Here is an 18,876-nt window from a genome sequence, read left to right on the forward strand (position 1 = left end):
AAAAATCTTCATAGTTAATTGCCAGGCACAGTGGCACATGCCTATAATCTCAACAACTCAGGAGGCTGAGAGACAGGAAGATCACAAGTTCAAGGTCAAACACAGCAACTCAGTGAGACTCTGTCTCAAAAGAAATAAAAAGGTTTGGGGGTGTCGCTCATTGGTAGAGGGTACCTGTGTTCAATCCCCAGTACTGCAAAAATACATTCATACCCATAAAATAGTTAATCATTTTCATTTTGGAATAGGTAAATAAACAAGCAAACAAAAATAAAACCTTCCACTGTCCCAATCATGGTCCCCATTATCTCCTCTCAACTTTGGCTGAGCAATTCCGTGTTCCCTCAATGAGGAGGCCCAGCAGGTTGTGGGAGAAGCCCAAGCTTGGAACTACTGGATCCCAGCTGTGGATGTGTCTCTGCTGCCAGCTGTGTGACCTTCAAGAAGCCGGTCTCCAACATCTGCGATGTCTGTGGTCCTGAGCTCATGACTTCTGCCAGGCTCTGGGAAGAGACAGGAAACAATGAAAGAGAAGTCTAAGAGGCTGAGGCCATCCTCACATCAGTGGACTGAAATCCACGCTCAGTTAAATCAGCTACAGGTGCCCAGGCATCTGTTGAGAGGAGCCAGGGGAACTGGGCACAGGATCAAACAGACTGCTCAGGCAAGATGGGGACACAGAATGTCTCCTCCAGGCCCCTCCACCCCCACCCTTCACACTCAGCTTATTGCATTCTTGGCTGCAGGGTGCTCCCACCCCCCACCCCCACCCCCTTCTCCCTGGTTCATAGGCTCCTGCAGGATGCTGGAGCCAGGAGGAATCTCAGGGAATTGGCTTTTCCAATCAATGCATCCCACTCCCTCATCTTGTAGGAAACCAAGGCCACAGGGGACAGGACTCTCTGTAGATGGAGCCAACATGGCTCCAAAACTGAATCCAGACTCTGGTTCCCCACTCTAACATAAGGACACAGGGTACAGGACCCAGCAGCACACTCTAGTGCCCTCCCTTCTACCAGGTTCCCAGCCCAATTCACCACCTGGAAAACTTTTAACAATTGTGCTACAGCTGTGTGCCTGAGATCTTCATTGCCAGCTGGCCAAAAAGTGACCCAATGCCAAAATCCCACTTTACTTTCTGTTCCCAGGATATTTCCTGGTACCAACTGTCATAGGTTTGTTTGCACAGAAAACGCACTGAGCCAGATCTTGGGAGAGGAGCAAAAAACTCCATGCAGCAGAGTTATCCTGCCTCGAGACCAGGAACCGGCCTTTATATCCCTACATCAAGCCTCCATTTGACAATGGTCTAGGGGTAGCCTGTGATTAAGCAAAGTCTCTTCAGCAGAGTGCAAGTCTCAGAGAGAAACACAGCTGGGCCCCATCACCACCAACACACCCAGAATCTGGGAGAATGAGGGCCTCAGTCCTGGAGGGGCAGCCCCCTGCAGGGGCTCTGGATGGTGCACCACAGCAGCCCCTATGTAATCTCTCTGCCAGAGATTCCATGGCCAGCCAACAGTGGGGTTGCAAAAATCCGGCTGACGGAATGGCAGCTATTATGCATACAAACAACAATAAGTGTTGGCGAGGATGTGGGGAAAAAGGTACACACATACACTGCTGGTGGGACTGCAAATTGGTGCAGCCAATATAGAAATCAGTATGGAGATTTCTTGGAAAATTGGGAATGGAACCACCATTTGACCCAGCTGTCCCTCTCCTCGGTCTATACCCAAAGGACTTAAAAACAGCATACTACATGGACACAGCCCCATCAATGTTTGTTTATAGCAGAACAATTCACAATAGCTAAACTGTGGAACCAATCTAGATAAACTTCAATAGATGAATGGATAAAAAAAATGTGGCATATGTACACAATGGAATATTATTCAGCAATAAAAGAGAATAAAATCATGACATTTGCAGGTAAATGGATGGAATTAGAAAGATAATGCTAAGTGAAGTTAGCCAATCCCCAAAAACCAAGTGCAGGATGTTTTTCTTTGATATAAGGAGGCTGATTCATAGTGGGATAGGGATAGGGAGCATGGGAGGATTAGAAGAACTCTAGATAGGGCAGAGGAATTGGAGGGGGAAGGGAGGGGACCTGGGGTAATTAATGATGGTGGAATGTGATGATCATTAACTATTCAAAGTACATGTATGAAGACATGAATTGGTGTGAATATACTATGTATACAACCAGAGATATGAACAATTGTGTTCTATATGTGTAATAAGAATTGTAATGCATTCTGCTGTCATATATAAATTTTAAAAAATTACATAAAAAATCCAGCTGACTAAAGCCCATGCATCAACAGGGCTAGTTCCTTGACTTGCAGAGCCATTACCTCAGTCTCTGCCTTTATTTTATACATGGCTATTGATGGGTGTGTGTACATGTGTCAACATTTCTCATTTTTCTAAGGACACCAGTCATGTTGGATTTGGGCCCACCCTAAAGGACCTCGGTTCAACTAATTACATCTGCAATAACCCTGTTTCTAAGGTCATGTTCTTAGGTAGTGGGTGTTAGACCTTCAAAATATGATTCTTAGGGGAACACCAGTCAACCCATAATAGTTTGCTATTTTAAAATGGATCAGGGCTGGGTACAGAATGCCGTGAGTCTCTGTGCCATCCCCTTGGTTCCTACCCCTGCCAATACTAAACTATCAAATAGATGGTGTTTGGCTGAGAAACTGGAGGCCTATCCCAGCCCCAGGTGAGCTCTGACCCTCCACTTGCCTTCCCTCTGCAATAGTGAAGGGAGCAGGGACAGACAGTTCTGATCTTCAAATGGACCAGCTTGAGTTTTCCCTGGGGCCAGCTGTGGCACAGTTGGGAGGGGGGAGAGTCAGCTTTCCCAACGCCAGGCTGTGGCATGGGGCTCAGTGCCCTGGGGCGTGCTCAGGCCCCACTCCCACTCCCTCACCGCCTTCCTTTCTGACCCCAAGTGCTCCAGCTCCAGCATGTGCCCCTAGGAGGGCTGCCTCCCAGAACCCAGTTCAGTCATCGTAGACTGGAAAGGAAGCAAAGGAGGTCGCCTTTTGGACTCCAGCTATCAACATCTGGGGGACGTGATTAGTATTACCTGTCCTCCAGGATTCGGAATCGAGGCTCTAAGATGGAGGGACTTACAGGGATTTGAAAGCTGGCACAGTCAACCCCAGAGCATGGTGGTGGCAAATCTGCACCAGGCCATGCTGGAAAGTCAACATTCACCATGGGTCTAGCTGGGCCACCTGCCTGCCATCTCCAGGACAGCTTGACCAAAGTCCAGGTACAATTGCCTTTATCTCCTCTGCTGCTGATCTCCATTTTCATCTCAGGGCCACTGGTCAGGAGGCCTCTCTGAGCAGGAGGCCCCCCGAGCAGGAGGCCTGAGCAGCACTTGTGGGAGTGAGGCTGGTCACTGATAGCAGAAGTGCTGGCCATGCAGATGTTAGAGACAGGCTGGGCACTAAGCTTATCTTTGAGAGGACAGAATTCCCCAGCACTGCTCTTCAGCCTGCACCGCTGCCTGGCTGAGCCTTGGGAGGGAGGGAGGTCCCTTTCCCCTCTTGCCAGGGTTCCAGGATCCAGAGTGGTGCTGCCTGCCTTCAGCCCTCCTGGCTGAGGGGTCTCTGGCCCTACAGCACAGCATGGGTCTGGCTGAGGAGGAGTGACCTGCAGGACTGGAAAGGGCCACTTGCTCCAGCTAAGGACCTGCTCATGGCTTGTTTAGTTATTTCTTTCATCAAAGACACCAGCCCTGTGCGAGTGTGTGGACAGGAGCCCATGTGGTGCAATGGTCCTGAGTACATGTATGAGCATGTACACCCTCATGTCCAGACGTCTTTTCCTGCAGGACAGAGGAGCTAGATCCTGTGCAGAAGATGACAGGAAACATCCCCACCCACAGAGGTTTCAGGACTCAAAAGTTTGGAAGCCCTCACTCTTTTGTGCCACCTCCACTTCCATCAGAGGATGAAGAATATTTCCCCCGCCCCCAGTGCTGGGGAGGGTACCCAAGGCCTCCCACATGCTAGGCAAGTGCTGCATCACTGAGTCACAGCCCCAGCCTGAGGAACTTTTTAAAAACCAGCCTTCCTCTTTCCACGCCAAACTCCATTTCTTCTGAGATCTCATCAAGGTGTTGGATAGAGGGTGCAATGAATGACATATGTCTGCTTTGCAGTCTCCCCTTAAGCAGCCTTAGTTTTTTTAATTATTATTATGTTAAAATATACAAAACAATATAAAATTTACTATTTTTTTAATTTAAAAAAATTTTAGTTGTCAATGGACCTTTATTTTCACATATTTATTTATTTATTTTTATGTGGTGCTGAGAATTGAACCTAGTGTCTCACACATGCTAGGCAAGCACTCTACCACTGAGCCACAACCCCAGCCCTAAAATTTACTATTTCAACCATTTTAAGGGTACACTTCTGTGGCGTTAAGTACATTGATATTGTCGTGCAATCATAACCACCATCCATCTCCAGAACTTTCTCATCCCCAATTGAAACTCTGACCCACCGCTTTCCCCTCCCCTCAGCTCTGGACAACTACCATTCCACTTTCTGCCTCTATAATAATGGCAACTCTCACATGATGATCATATAGTATTCGTCTTTTCATGACTGACCTATTTCACTTAACATGATGTCCCCAAGGTTTACCCATGTTGTAGCATGCATCAGAATATCCTTCCTTTTTTAGGCTGAATAATATTCCTTTGCAGGGATAGACCATGCCTTCTCTCTCCTTTCATCTTGGACACTTGAGTTGCTTCTACCTCTTTTTTTAAATATTTTTTTAGTTGGACCTTTATTTTATTTATCTATTTATATGCAGTGCTAAGAATCAAATCCAGTGTCTCACACATGCTAGGCAAGCACTCTACCACTAAGCCACAACCCCAGCCCTGCTTCCACCTCTTAAATGCTGCTGTGTACACAAGTGTACAGATAGATATCTGTTCAAATCCCTCCTTTGAACTCTTTGTGTATATACCCAGAAATAGAATTGCTGGATTCTATGGTAAGTCTATATTTAATTTTTTGAGGAATCACCACACCGTTTTACACAACAGTTACAGCATTTTACATTCCCACCAACTACACAAGGGTTTTGATTTCTCTACATTCTAATCAATATTTGTTTTCTGATTCTGTTTTTGCAGTGCTGGTGAAGGGACCCAGGGCCTTGAACATGCTGGGCGAATGCGCTGTCTCTGAGCTGCACCACCAGCCTCTGTGATTTCCCTTTTTGTAGTAGCCTTCCTAATAGACAGGGGGGCATTTCTCATTGTGATTTTGATATATCTATCCCTAATGATTAATGATGTTGAACATCTTTTCATGTGGCGCCAACTAAATGTAGATCTTCTTTGTACAATGTCTACATTTTTAAGTCTCCTCATCTCAATGCCCTGGAGGTTGTCATTTGGGACTTTTTTCTCTTTGAGATTTTGTGTGTCCCATCAGGCCTGGACTTGCTCCCAGTGGAGACATGTTTGTGTGAGTGGGAAGTGGGAAGGAAAAGGAGCCAAAAAGAGAGATCGTGCCCAGCCTTGGAACCACCTGGGGAAGTTCGATATCAGGGATTTCAAGTCTACTTCTTGAGAAATCCAGAAACCCAAGCTGAACTGGGTCTGAATCTTCGTGACTCCAGTTCAGTGGCTTGGGGCTCCCTAAGACAGAATTTCTGGTTTTGAGGGGGCTTTTCCTGGGCTGGGAGGACATAGACCTTGTTCTTGGAGCGAGAATGTGCAGCGCCTGCATCCAGAGCTGCCTAGGGCCCCAGGTGCTTGCAGTTTCCATGGAGATTTTGCTGTGTGCTGGCCACATGACACCGACCATGGCAGGGACAACCTTTCTGCTGATAGGAAAGATTATAATCATGACTGAAACCGCAAGGCGGGTGTACAGGCCAAGCATGTTATCTGCTGCAGTTCAGAGTTTATCAGAGCAGCACACTACAAGGCCCTTCCTTCACCCCTGGGCCCACTTCCTGTCCTCTCCACCTCCCCAGGCATTCATTCTATTGTTTAATGTCACCCTTGCAAACCAGTGAAACTTGTGTGTTTTCATGTGAATGAGTCTTCAACTGATATACATTATCCTGTGCAAATAAGTTGCATTCTCTTTTTCACTTTATCTTTTAATCTAATACTATGTTTCTTAAAATTATTTTTAGTTGTAGATAAACATAACAATTTTAATTTTTATTTATTATGTGGTGCTGAGGATCGAACTCAGTGCCTCACATGAGCTAGGCAACGGCTCTACCGCTGAGCCACAACCCCAGCCCTGAACACTTATGTTTTAGAAATCAATTCATAATTGCATGTATTTCTAATTCATAAACGATTTCATTCTGACTTTCACATCTGAGAGTTGTACAATCAGGTGCTGCCATCTCTTGTTACACTTGATATACCCTCAAAATCACTAACTAAATTTATCAGATCATTTATACCTTTTCTTTTTCTTTCTTTCTTGTTTTCTATTTTAACTAAAATTATTGAGTTGTTTCTTCCTGTAGCTCTATCAGGGGTGTGTGTCTGTATTTCTTCCTGTAGCTCTATCAGGGGTATGTGTGTATGTATACCCCCCCACACACACACACACTACACACACACACACACACACACACACACCTAACAATAGTCTTAAAATATGTAAAACAACAATTTCATCCATGAAAGGAATGCAATCTATCATTTGCAACATTGAGGATGGAATTGGGGGAAATTATGTTGAGTGACATAAGCCAGGCACAGAAAGAAGCTTGATGTTTCTATCATATATATATATTTGTATTTCATATATGTTCATATATATTATATATTTGTTTTTCTTTAGTCTTTCCTTTTATTATTATTTTTGCAGTGATTAGGATTGAACCCAGATTTTCAAGGATCACCATGCTAGCTAGACAAGTGCTCTACCACTGAGCCACACTTTAAGATTTTACATATATTTTTAAATTATGAGGTTTTATTTTATGAATTAACAATGAAAAAAACTTCTCAATTACAAAGGACATGTTCACTATAGGAAAAAATGAAACACATAAAAGAACAAAGTAAATGTTAAAAATGATAATGTGTTCCTGTATGCTAAGTTTCAAATGCTAATTTTCTGTAATATATTTTTATTTTTAATTGGTAGATAGTGATTGTACATATTTATGTGTACAATGTGACATTTCAATGCACGTATACCCTGTGTACTCATCAGATCATGGTAACTAGCATATCTATTACCTTAGACATTTATCTTCATCATTTCTTTTTTGGGGTATGGGAATTTATCCCAAGTGCTTTATCACTGAGCTACATCCCAAGTTCTTTTTATTTGTTATTTTGAGACAGAGTCTCACTAAAATAGATGAGTTTGGCTCAAACTTGTGATCTTCCTGCCTCAGCTTCCTGAGATGCAGGATTAGAGGTATGTGCCACACCACGCCTGACCATTTACCATTTCTTTGTATGGGCAACACCCAAAATCCTCTCTATTATTTTGAAATATTCAGTTAATTGTTGGCAGCCATAGTTATTCCACTGTGCTCCAGAACAGTAAGAAGTTATTCCTCCTGGACAGCTGCACCTCTTACCCATCAACCCTCCTCTCTCCAGCCCTCCACCCACACACGTCTGAGGCTGAGGACTGCTGTTCTATTCTCTTCTTCTTTGTGATCAATTTTTTAGCTCATACAGATGTGAAAACATACAGCATGCTTTTTTTCTGTGTCTGGCTTATGTCACTTAACATAATTTCCCCCAATTCCATCCTCACTGTTGCAAACGATAGATTTCATTCCTTTTATGGCTGAAGTTGTTGTTTTACATATTTTAAGACTATTGTTAGGTACATACATGTTTGTGACCATTCATATATGTTTGTGACCATTTTACCATATCGTATGTCCTTCTTTGTCAATATGTTGGGTTTTACCTTAAATTATATTTTATTAGGGTTTTTTAAAATTTTTCCTTTGAGATGGAGTCTTCTATGTTGCCCAGACTGGCCTCAAATTCCTGGGCTCAAACAATCCTCCTGCCTCAGCCTCCAGAGTAGCTGGGAATACAAGAATATGCCACCGTGCCCAGCTATTAATAGCTATTAAAATTGCTACTCTGACTTTCTTTGGTTTATATTTGCCTGATATATCTTTTTATTCTATCTTTTCAATCTTTTCTTGTCATTTTAGGTGTACTCCCTATAGTCTAAGTATTAAGACTAAGAATTTCTGTCTAGATATTTACTGACTTTTTGTATATTATAGTGAATGACATTTTATTTATAATCATTTTTAATGCTGTTACATTAAAACTTATTTTTATCATATATTATACTTACCATATGTTTTATTAATTTTTTTCCTTTCTTGGACTTGATTAAATAGCTTAACTTTCTTCTGCTGGTTTGAAATTTTTTTAAAAATCATGGAAAACAGCCAGGCACCGGGGCACACGCCTGTAATCCCAGCAGAGACAAGAGGATCTCGAGTTCAAAGCCAGCTTCAGCAACTTAGTGAGGCTCTAAGCAACTTAGCAAGAACCTGTCGCTAAATAAATATAAAAAAGCAGCTGGGGATGAGGCTCAATGGTAAAGTGCCCCTGGATACTTGAATCAATAAATGGAAGTAAAGAGATAAATCTATCTCACAGAATAATTTCGAGTAAAAAATGAAGAAATCAACAAAATAATATAGTAATAATTCCCTTAGGTGAGATCCAAAGATAAGTGCTAAAATGAGTGAGCAAAGCTCTAAGGAGAGTCAGGATGTTTGGATAGAGTCAAAGTATGTTTTCTAAAACATTATATTAATTACAGTACTGGTTTTAACATATGTTCACAAATTCTTTGATGCTTCTCCCTCCAGAATGGGGATCTTAATTACTTGCCTCTTGAGTATAGGTTGCATTAATAATAACAAATAGAATCTGAAAGGGGGTAAATAATAACTTTAGTGGAAAATCCTAACAGACATTGCCTTAACCAAATGAAGAAGATTAATATAATCAATAATAAATCATGTTGACATCATGTACTTCCTGATACAATGTGCTGGGGAGGGCACTTTACCTCTGTGGTGTTTGTCCCCCAAATCTATAGCCTGAGTGTAACCATGAGAAGACCTTAGAGAAATGCAAACTGAGAGATATTCTGTGAAACATTTGGTCAAGAATTCTTCAAAAACCAAGGTCATGAAAAATAAGAAAAAACTGAGTTACCACTACCAGTTGAAGAAATCTAAGGAGTCATGATGACTGAGTACATCATGGTATCCTGGAGAGAACTTGGTACGAGTGGACATTAGTGGGAAAACTGGTAAAATCTGAGTCAGAACACTGGTTAATAGTGTCATGCCAATGTTAATTTCTTAGTTTTGATAAACAGCCCACAGTTAATAGGCTTTATCATGACAGAAGCTGTGCTACCTGTATCACCTTTACAATTTTTCTGCAAACCTACAACTATTTCAAAATAAAAACTTAAGGGAGCTGGGTGCAGTGGCACGTGCTTATAATCCCAGCAACTGGGGAGGCTGAGACAGGAGGATTGGGAGTTCAAAGCCAGCCTCAGTAATGGCAAGGTGCTTAATAGCTCAGTGAGACCCTGTCTCTAAATAAAATATAAAACAGGGCTGGGGATGTGGCTCAGTGGTTGAGTGCCCTTGAGTTCAATCCCTGGTACCAAAACCAAACAAACAAATAACAAAAAACTTAAGGGGCAGGGATGTCACTCAGTAGTAGAGTGTGTGCTTAGCATGCACCAGGCTTTGGGTTCTGTCCCCAGCACCACACCTATATACACACCAAGACAAAGCTGGCCAGGTGTGATGGCATAGAGCTGTAATTCCAGCTACTCAGGAGGCTGAGGCAGGAGGATCACAAGTTAAAATCAGCCTAGACAACTTGGTGAGACCCTGTCTCAAAACATAAAATAAAAAGGACTGAGGGTGTGGCTCATTGATCCCTTGGGTTCAATCCTCCATACACCCTCCTCCCACTAAAAAACCTTTAAAATACATATATTAATGATTCATATAAGTAGAAGAGAGATTATCAGGCAATGAGAGATTATCAAGACTGCAGAGACAAAGAGAAGCTTTTGAAATAAAAAAAAATCTTTCAATAAAATACCAATTAGGCACAGAAGAAGAGAGAATTGAGGAATTAGTAGTTAACAGACTATCAATGGCAAAACACTGAGAACTGAATAGAGGGAAAACACAAAGGAGGCAATAATTAAGATGTGTGTGTGTGTGTTTGTGTGTGTGTGTGTGTGTGTGTATAATTAGATCCTCAAAATGCAAAATAGAGAGAATAGAAAATAAAATATTTAAAGAGATAACAGCTATGAAAAAATTTAAACTAGTGAAAAACATGATATTAGAGGTTTCGTAACAATCATGTATATCAAGCAGGATATATAAAAAGAAATTCATGATAAATCCACAAGATGCAGGCAACATCTCAGTAAAATTGACAAACAAAAGACAAAGATAAGATCTTAAAGCCAGCCAGAGAGAAAGGACAGGTCATTTACACGAGACAGATAATTAGACACAGGCTGCTTAGCAGCAGGAACAGGAGATGAAAGTATGATCTTGTCAGTGCTGATGGGAAATAGCTGTCTGCCTGGAATTATGAACCTGTGAGACAGTCTTTCAGGATTGAGGGGGATGAGAAATGGGAGTTCACCATCAAGAAACCTGCACTAAAGGAAGGAAACAAGGAGCTCAGAAGAGCATTGGAAGACACAAGATAAAGGAGGGAATGCTGAGTAAGAAATGGAAATAATGTATATAAAGAAAATAAACATTGTCTTTTAAAATAATAACAGTATTTGTATAGACAGTAGCAAATTGCTTTACCAATTTACCATGCAACATAAGAAAGCATCCATCACAAAAAGAAAAAAAGAAAGAAACTATTCTTAACCCCAGCTTAAGGGCTGGGTATGTAGCTCAGTGGTAGAGTGCTATGCCCAGTGTGTGTGAGTGCCTGGGTTTCATTCCCAGTTACCACTATACAAAAAAAAAAAAAAAAAAAAAAAAAAGGACCCATCTCCCTGGTAACTAATTATCAGACTATAATTTTTATAGACTAGTGGTGAAATGGTATCACAGTGAGCTTTTGTATGAATCTGTGGATGCAGTCTTTCTTTCTTAATGTTTTTATCTGTCTTTGATATGGTATCTTTTGCCATAGTCAATTTGTTTACTTAGTTAATTTCCTCCTTTTATTTTAAGGAATCTGGGTACTGTGCTAGAATTAGCCATGCCTTTCTAGCTCCAAAACTATTTTTTAAAAATTCTTTCATTGCTTCATTTGTATTTTGTGATTTCACTTTTTAACATTTGCATATTTGGTCCACATGGGAATTATTTTGCTGTAAAGTATGAGGTACTGATGACCATCCTGTTTTATTCAGACAGCTTATGTCACAGTTTTTTAATTGATTTATTAGGTTTTCTCCACTGATTTGAAATTTCAACTTTATCATATACTAAGTTCCTTTGTATTTGAATCTATTTCTGTATTTTCTATTATATTCCATTGAGTTGTCTATTCCTATGCTAGTACCACTCTGGTTTACTTATTATAGCTCTATTAGATCTTTGGTAAACCTGTTCCCCTCTCATTTGTCCTGAATATTCTTATTTGGTTGCCAAAACATCCTGTTATTTCTATTGAACTCTTGTTAAATTCATACATTAACTTAGAGTAAATGGACTTTTTTGTGGTACTGAGGACTGAACCCCTGCTAGGTAAGTGATCTACCACTGAACTTCACCCCCATAAGTTTGTACTTTTTGTTTTGAGATAGGATCTCTCCAAATTGCCGGGGCTGGGCTTGAACTTGGAATCCTCCTGCCTCAGCCTCCCTAGTAGCTGGGATTATAGGTGTGCACCAACGAGCCCCACTTGGGTACATGAACTTTCTCAAAACGTGATATGACTGAGGGTGGGGGCGACAATTTGTAGAGATATAAAAATATGTATCTGTAGAGATAGCCATATCATTTTTCTCTTTTGAAATATTAATATGATAAGTTATATCAGTTTCCCAATATATACTTATATTTCTGGCAGGTAACTTTAAAAAAAAATCTCTGTGTGAATATCATGCTAAGCAAAATAAGCCAATCCCACAAAACCAAAGGCCGAATGTTTTCTCTAATATGTGGATGCTAATTCACCTTAAGGGGAGGTGGGGGGAGTGGATGGGGGCACTAGGGAAGAATACTGTTACTTTAGATTAGGTAGAGGGAAGTGATGGGAGGGGAGGGGAGGGGATGTGGGGATAGGAAATACAGTATGAAACAGACACTATTACTGTATGTATCTATGTGACTCCATGACCAATATAATTCTACAACATGTACACTTAGAAAAATGAGAAATTATATCCCATCTATGTATGATATATCAAAGTGCATAAATGTATTCTACTTCCATGTATAACTAATTAAAACAAATAAAAAATTTTTTAGAAATCTGTGAATCATGTTTTTCTAAACAATGACCACTGTATCTGAGCCCTTCTTTCTGAAAAGAACATTAAATAAGTGCACAAATATGTAAGTGTTGCTCATGAAGCGCTCCCATCCCCTAATACATCCAAGTTACACACAGAAATTCTAGGCCCTTTGCTGGAGAGGATCAGGCAAAGCAACCAAAGGAAACCCCACCCCCCCACTTAATGTGGGGTTTGCTGAGCTTCAGATCAAACAGGGGCTCTTTACCTGAGGACCTGCGTGGACCGGGAGCTGCAGGGCCTGAGGCCTCACCCAGCCTTCCAGTAGTCACTCCTACTCCCAGGGTCACCAGTCAATTCTGTTAATGATCTGAGATCTTTCTGATGTTTCTCAACTTCTTTCACAATGCTGGGGGCCTCAAATCAGCTCTGCCTAGGGGGACAAGAAGCAAGGAACAAAAGGTCAGGCTCACCTGACCATGGTGTGTCCTCAGAGTTTCCTGGGCTCAGCAAAGAAATTTCTATCACTGTCCAACAGGAGGCCTACACTTCTGCAATCAGATCCTTGGAATCACCAGCCTCTGTCCTTCAACTCTTTATTCTTTTCTTTTCTTCTTTTTCCGTTTTTTTTTTTTTTAGTACCAGGGATTAAATCGGGGGGGGGGGGGCACTTAACGACTGAGCCACTTCCCAGAACTTGTATTTTATTTAGAGACAGGGTCTCACTGAGTTGCTAAGGGCCTCACTAAATTGCTGAGGCTGGCTTTGAACTAGAGATCCTCCTACCTCAGCCTCCCCAGCCACTGGGATTATAGGCACTCGCCAATGAACCCGGCTCTGTTCTTTAGTTCTGAGATGGTCTTTCTAGCTCTTTCCTCCCTGCACAGATGAGTCCTTGACTCCAAGCCTCTGGCAGCAAGTCCCACTAACTACTAGGAGGATTCCAAGGCTTTGGCCACCCTTACCATGGACACAGGCCTGGCCTCTGAGCTGCACAGAGTTCTAATGGCTGGTCAGGAGCCCCAGCCAAAGAACCCATTGCATAGATCAGTGTTTAGCTGTGATAAAGCTGAAAAGAAACATCTCGAGGCAGAAGACACTCTCAACATTAGATAGAATCATATGATCATATGAAATTGCCAATAACTTGCTGGTTTTGATCTACAAAAAATAAAAAGGTAGAGCAGCCACAGAATTAATCTGTGGTGCCACCCAGTGGTCAGAGCAGGAAAGCAGCTGATTTCATTAATGATGACTGGTGACAACAGAGTGATTCCTGCAGCTCCCACTACTTGCACAGATAATTAATGTTATTATTGTATTTATGGTAATAGTTCTGTACAGGTGTATAATACAGCTATCCTGAGGTAACAGGCAGGCACTATTATTATCTCTATTTTAGATGAGAAAAATGAGGCTCCAGGGATGTAAGGGAGCCTCTGCTGTGACAGCCAGCACAGCCAGCATGAGAGGTGGCTGAAAAGCACCCAGACAGAACATCCCTCCTTCCCTCTAACTCAAAAAGTCACCAAATCCTGTGGCTTCTACCTACTGAATTTCCCAGAATTTGTTTTAAATATGAAAACAAGGTACAACAGTCAAAGTTTTAAAAAGATAACCAGAGGAAATTTCCTGCTATGGTTTGAATATGGTTTATCCCCTTTGAAAACTCATGTTCAAGTTTAATCCCCATGATAAGGCATTAGGGGGTGTAAATTTAATCTAACTGTGGTGCTTAGAGGTGGGGTCTTGGGAAGAGGTTAGGGTTAGATACAGTGAGCAGTGTGGAACCTCTATGATTAAATATTGGTGGCTTTATAAGAAGTGGGCAGAAGTAAGCAGAAGCGGTGGTGTGCATCCATCTATAGTCCCTGCTACTTGGGAGGCTGAAGCACGATGATGATCATTTGAGGTCAGGAGTTAGGGGGAAACATAATAGGACCCAATCTCAGGAAAAGGAGTACAAAGAAAAAACAAGAACAGGGCTGGGGCTGTAGCTGAGTGGTAGAGCACTCGCATCACATGTGTGAGGCACTGGGTTTGATACTCAGCACCACATAAAAATAAATGAATAAATAAAGATATTATGTCCATCTACAACTGAAAAATATTTTTTAAAAAAGAAGAAAAATCAAGAACAAGAAGAGGGACAGAGACTAGAGAATATGGCACAAGTACTCCCTGATTTTCACCACGAGATCCTCTGTGCCTCCTGGAGATTCTGCCAGCAGAAAACTATCATCAGATGCAGCCCATCAACCTCAAACCAGACTATGAACCAAAAAAACTTCTTTTCTTCATAACTTATCTGGCCTGTGGTATTGTGCTATTAGCAACAAACGGGACAAACACAGTTCTCTACCTGTCATTGTCTCTCAAATACACTATCAAGACAGCTTCTTTGGAGCAGGGCGTGGTAGCATATCCCTATAATTCAATGACTTGGGAGGCTGTGGCAGAATTGCAATTTCAAGGCCAGCTTCAGCAATTTAGTAAGGTCCTAAGCAATTTAGTGAGATCCTGTCTCAAAAAAAAAAAAAAAAAAAAACAAGGGCTGTGGATGTGGCTCCATAGTTAAGTGCCATTGGGTTCAATCCCCCCATGCAAAAAAAAAAAAAAGAAAAAGAAAAAAAGAAAAGAAAAAGAAAGGAAAGGAAAGATGGCATCCTTAGCTAGACATGGAGACACATGCCTGTAATCCCAGCTACTTGGGAGGTTGAGGCAGGAGGATCTCAAATTCGAGGCCAGCCTGGGTGACTTAGCAGAATTCTGTCTCAAAATAAAAAAATAAAAAGGGTTGGGGATGTAGTTCAGTGGTAGAGTACCTCTGGGTTCAAGTCCAGTACCTCCCCAAAAGAAATAGAGGCTCCTCACTGATCAGGCTGCCTCCATTCTGACCTCCTCTAATCCTCCTTTGCAACCAGCATAAACTATCTAAACTGCAAATCTAACTATAATTCTGACAAAAACATTTCAGCAGCCCCCATCACTCCCAGGATAAAGTACACACTCCTGAGTGGGGTAGGGCCTCACTCCATCCAAGTTGCTTGCTTCTAGCCCACATTTCCCCCAACCCCTCCACACCCAGACCATTCAACCCACAAACAAAACTGCCATTGGATCTCGGCCTGGATTAACTGGTGTCCCTTCCTAGGTGTCCAGAGGCCTTCCTGCTTACCTCTAGACTAAACACAGTGGGGTTTTAGTAATGGTATGAAAATAAATCAAAGAGGAAAGGTAGTTTTTTCAAATACCTTTGGTTCAAGAAAATGAATATCCATATGGGGGAAAATGAGTCTTGATCCTTACCTCAAATCATACATAAAAGTTAATTCAAATGTATCAGAGACTTGAACGAAAAGCAAAAAGTGCTTCACTTGAACGAAAAGCAAAAAGTGCTTCAATTCTAGGAGAAAATATTAAGGTAAAAAGATTTCTTAAGACAAAAAGTATGAGCCAGCAAGGAAAAGTTTTAATAAATTGAATGCTGTCACAACTAGAAATTTGGTTCTTTGCAAGATTCCATTAAGATGCGAAGTCAAACCACAGGCTGCCATGGACTTTCATGCACCGCTGGTGATGATATAAAAGAGTGGACTTGCTTTGAAAAACAATTTCACAGCTTCCTATAAAATTAAAAACAGACTCATCACACAATCAGCCAGCCCATCCACTTCTAGGTACTTACCCAAGAGAAATGAAAACATAAGTCCACACAAAAGCTTTTATGGAATGTGTAAGTCCATTTTATTCACAACATCCTGCAACTAGAAAGAATCCAAGGGTCCTTTTGGGGGTTTTGAGAGGGTGCCTTCTCTGAACCTTTGAGGGGTTCAGAGCCCAGCGTCCGCAGTGTTCAAATGGAAAAACAACTTGTGATGTCCCCATACAATGGCAAACTACTCACCAATGACAAGAAGGGATCTACTGACATCCACTCCAGTGACTATGAGAAACTTAGTGTTGCCCCAGCGTGGCTTGGCCACCTCTGACAGTGCACAACTGTTTCCCCCCCACCCCAGTTCCTAAATACAGTCAATCCAGATATCTTGTCCTCTCTGCTGTAACCACTTCCTGGTAGCCCCTACTGACAAGACATAGAGATACAACCTACAGGGTTCATCCCACCAACCCCACACCCTCCATGGACTGCATAGATCTTCCATAGTGACTGCTCCTAAGTCCCAGCACAGAACCTAAGCCTGCTGGCTCTGAACAAACTAGGTAGAAGCCCTCTTGGAACACTTGCTGGGGTAGCTAACACCTTGGATTTCAATAAAGTCTCCTGCCCACAGATCCATCCCTCTCTGCTTCCCAGCTGCTGGCTGAGTACAAGGTCCCCATGAGCTACCTAACCCCCTCATCAGCATCCCTCTCCTCTCATGGTTTATAAGTAATATACAACTTCTGTTATTCCATGGGCTGTGTTGCATTGCCTGCTCTGTCTGGCCTTACTGCACTAACACCCCAGAACCATTTTCTCTGGCCAGGACTCTCATACCTTGGAATAAACTGGACACAGGTCAGACATGGGTCACCTGTCAGACACTTAAGCATTAGGCCATCTCCGAGTGTACAGAAGTATCTGGTGGAAAACACACTATGGACACTCAAGACCAAATTCCCTGGAGCCTTGTCAAGACAAGGCTGCTTATAACCACCGTCCAGAGGGGGAGTTCAAGAACAAGTCAGAGGAAAATACAACACACACACACACACAACCACATGGGTGAATCTCAAAAGCATTGGGCTAAAGTAAAAAGAAGGGGGTGCCGATACCACACACAAAAGAGCACATACTGTTTGGTCCTATTTATATGGAATTGTCAGAGGGGCAGACCGAGGAACAAAAATCAGAGTGGATGACTGGAGCCCAGGTAAAGAGGGATGAAGGACTGGCAAAGGAGCAGGGGACTGTTTTGGGTCTGGTAATGCGCTTCTCAGAACCGAACCGGGGCACCGGCTAATCTGGTGTTTTCATCAGCCAAAAGTTATGGGACTGTACACAATACTAACAATTTATGGTATTTATTTTATATAAATAATAGCTCAATGAAGTAGTTCCTTGGTCTTGTTTGCATTTCTTTTTTTATGTGAGCGTCGCTGTGAAGCATGAAGGAGAGCACAAGTGGAAGGATTTTGCTTGTGAGCTTCCAAAAACATGATTTGGAAGGAAAGGCAGTTGGTGGACTCTCCTCCCTGGGGCACCCGGGAAGTTACTGGAACGTTCTCTCGCCAGGGGGCAGCGTCGTACCGCGCCGGCCACACGTCCGTCTGGTCCGGGGCGGGGACCCAGAGGAACCCGGGAGGCGACCCGCCGCGGCCTGGCCCGCCGAGCTCCGCCCAGGAGCCGCGATTTGGGGGCTGGCAGTGGCAGAGGAGCGAGGAGCGGCGGCTGCGACGCCGCAGTGCGCTGCTGGAGGACGGCGTCTTGCAGGCCGGGCCCTCCGCGCAGCGCTCCCGGGGCAGGGGCTCAGGTTCCATCACCATGCAGCCCCCAGACTCACAGGGGACTCCCGGAGAAGAGTGACACCACACACCCCTTGTTGCTGAGCTGCCCAGAGTCGGTCACCTATCCCCAACCTGCGCAAGTCGGAAATGGGCAAAAAGACCCAGGATTTTCCAGAATGAAATCCGCTGCAGCGAGCCGCCCCCCGGAGTACGCAACGCCCGGGGTGAACCGAACGTGCTCTGCGACGCCACTTCCCCCATGACGTGCCTTGGCGCCCATCTCTTCGCTTACCCTCCACGCAGTAAAGCAGGTCATCTTGACATAGGAAACCCCCGCCAAGGGGAGCCGTGATTGCGGTTCCCCCCGCCCCCCATCCTGGGGCTCGAACCCACCGCCTCACTAATGCTAGGGAAGGGCTTTACCACCGAGCTACACCCCCAGCTCAGGGATGGTCTATCCTACTCCGATCGAGAAGTGTCACCGTGTAACTGTCCTCGTGCTAAAAGGGCTGCTCACCAGGCGTTGCTCGCCCAGGAGGGGCTGCTAGCAGAAGGAGCCTGAAGGCCGGGGGATCCGATCGGTCACCGGCGGCGTGCAGCCTGCGGCCTGAAGGACTCAGGGCTTCCCCCATGATGCCCCACTGTGACCATCGCTCGCGGCAGGATCGTGGGGGAAGGCACACTAGGGGCCCCGCCCGTGCGCTCCTTCCCATCCCTCTCTGCCCGGTCTGGAGCACTGCGAGATTTGCCTTATTCCCTGGTGGCTCTGGCGAGGCCAGGCCGCCTACCCCCCGCCCCGCCCTCTGTCCTGTCGGCCCGGCTGCTGCGCCTGGGGTGCAGGCTCTCGCCCGCCGGACGCCACCAGCGCGGCAGGTGTAGCCCAGAGGCAGCGCGCGGGTGAGTCGGCCCCAGCCTCTCCCAAACAGCT

General features: G+C 43.6%; 1 long non-coding RNA gene across 1 annotated transcript; it reads right to left on the minus strand.

Annotated features, from left to right (window-relative positions):
- Positions 1-216: 216 nt before the first annotated feature.
- LOC143408801 (uncharacterized) lies at positions 217-18,675 on the minus strand. Its single transcript, XR_013092522.1, has 3 exons — positions 18,466-18,675; positions 12,766-12,930; positions 217-503 (listed from the first exon to the last, which is right to left on the minus strand). It is a non-coding gene; the product is annotated as an uncharacterized LOC143408801 (long non-coding RNA).
- Between the last annotated feature and the right edge of the window lie 201 nt (positions 18,676-18,876).

Source organism: Callospermophilus lateralis, chromosome 10, assembly GCF_048772815.1.
Source record: "Callospermophilus lateralis isolate mCalLat2 chromosome 10, mCalLat2.hap1, whole genome shotgun sequence".
Classification (NCBI taxonomy): Eukaryota; Metazoa; Chordata; class Mammalia; order Rodentia; family Sciuridae; genus Callospermophilus; species Callospermophilus lateralis.